Genomic DNA, 2,105 nt, shown 5'->3' on the forward strand with positions numbered 1-2,105 from the left:
CTTAATGGAATCTCTATGGTCTCTAGATGAGCCTCAGATTCCTCTGGATCCTTAATAGGAAACTCCTTCTTGCTTGAAGGACGTCCCAGGAGGTCTTCCCCACTAGGATTTTCGTCCTCCTCCTCCGTAGTGTATTCGGCCACTTTGATCAAATCAATGGCCTTGCACTCTCCCTTTGGATTCTCTTCTGTATTACTTGGAAGAATACTAGGAGGAGTTTCAATGACTTTCTTACTCAGCTGGCCCACTTGTGCCTCCAAATTTCTAATGGAGGATCTTGTTTCATTCATGAAACTGAAAGTGGCCTTTGACAGATCAGAGACTATATTGGCTAAATTAGAAGTGTTTTGTTCAGAATTCTCTGTCTGTTGCTGAGAAGATGATGGATATGGCTTGCTATTGCCCAGCCTATTGCGTCCACCATTGTTAAAGCCTTGTTGAGGCTTTTGTTGATCCTTCCAGGAGAAATTTGGGTGATTTCTCCATGATGGGTTATAGGTGTTTCCATATGGTTCACCCATGTAATTAACCTCTGCCATGGCAGGGTTCTCAGGATCATAAGCTTCTTCAGAAGCTGCCTCTCTAGTACTGTTGGATGCATGTTGCAATCCATTCAGATTTTGAGAGATTATGTTGACCTGTTGAGTCAACATTTTGTTCTGAGCCAATATGGCATTCAGAGCATCAATTTCAAGAACTCCTTTCTTCTGAGGTATCCCATTATTCACAGAATTCCTCTCAGAGGTATACATGAATTGGTTGTTTGCAACCATGTCAATGAGTTCTTGAGCCTCTTCAGGCGTTTTCTTCAGGTGAATAGATCCACCTGCAGAATGGTCCAATGACATTTTCAAAAATTCAGAGAGACCATAATAGAATATATCTAATAAGGTCCATTCTGAAAACATGTCAGATGGACATCTTTTGGTCAACTGCTTATATCTTTCCCAAGCTTCATAGAGGGATTCACCATCTTTTTGTTTGAAGGTTTGAACATCCACTCTCAGCTTGCTCAGCTTTTGAGGAGGAAAGAATTTATCCAAGAAGGCAGTGACCAGCTTATCCCAGGAGTCCAAGCTATCCTTAGGTTGTGAATCCAACCATATTCTAGCTCTGTCTCTTACAGCAAAAGGGAAAAGCATGAGTCTATAGACTTCAGGATCAACTCCATTCGTGTTTACAGTCTCACAGATCTGCAAGAACTCAGTTAAAAACTGATAAGGATCTTCAGATAGAAGTCCATAAAACTTGCAGTTTTGTTGCATTAATGCAACTAGTTGAGGCTTCAGCTCAAAGTTATTGGCTCCAATGGCAGGAATGGAGATGCTTCTTCCATCAAACCTGGACGTTGGCTTTGTGAAGTCACCAAGCATTCTCCTTGCATTATTATTATTATTATTTTCGGCTGCCATGTCCTTCTCTTGTTCGAAAATTTCTGAAAGGTTGTTTCTGGATTGTTGTAATTTAGCTTCTCTTAATTTTCTCTTCAGAGTCCTTTCAGGTTCTGGATCAACTTCAACAAGAGTGCCTTTTTCCCTGTTCCTGCTCATAAGAAAGAGAGAAGAAAACAAGAAAAGAAAGAGGAATCCTCTATGTCACAGTATAGAGATTCCTTTATTGTTAGTAGAAGAAGAAAGGGGTGGAAGAAAGAAGAAGGATGGATTCGGAATTGGATGAAGAGAGGTGAAGAGAAGTGTTAGTAATTAAATAAATAAAAAGAAGAAAAGAAAAGAGAAGAGAAATTTTCGAAAATAATTTTGAAAAAAAGGGTTAGTAATTTTCGAAAATCAAAGACAAAATATAATTAAAATTAAAATTTAGAACAAAAAGAATTTTTGAAAAAGAGAGAGAGAATTTTCGAAAATTAGAGAGGGAAAAGTAGTTAGGTGGTTTTGAAAAAGATAAGAAACAAACAAAAAGTTAGTTAGTTGATTGAAAAAGATTTGAAATCAAATCTTGAGAAAGATAAGAAGATAAGAAGTTAGATAAGTTATTTTGAAATCAAATTTTGAAAAAGATAAAGTTTTTGAAAAAGATAAGATAAAAAGATAAAAAGATTTTTAAGAAAAAGATATTTTGAAAAAGATTTAATTTTTAAAATTACT

General features: G+C 36.6%; 1 non-coding gene across 1 annotated transcript; it reads left to right on the forward strand.

Annotated features, from left to right (window-relative positions):
* The first annotated feature begins 906 nt into the window (after positions 1–906).
* Positions 907–1,010, forward strand: LOC112804309 (small nucleolar RNA R71). The gene has a single exon (XR_003202923.1). It is a non-coding gene; the product is annotated as a small nucleolar RNA R71 (small nucleolar RNA).
* Positions 1,011–2,105: the final 1,095 nt, after the last annotated feature.

This window comes from Arachis hypogaea, chromosome 5 (assembly GCF_003086295.3).
Source record: "Arachis hypogaea cultivar Tifrunner chromosome 5, arahy.Tifrunner.gnm2.J5K5, whole genome shotgun sequence".
NCBI lineage: Eukaryota > Viridiplantae > Streptophyta > Magnoliopsida > Fabales > Fabaceae > Arachis > Arachis hypogaea.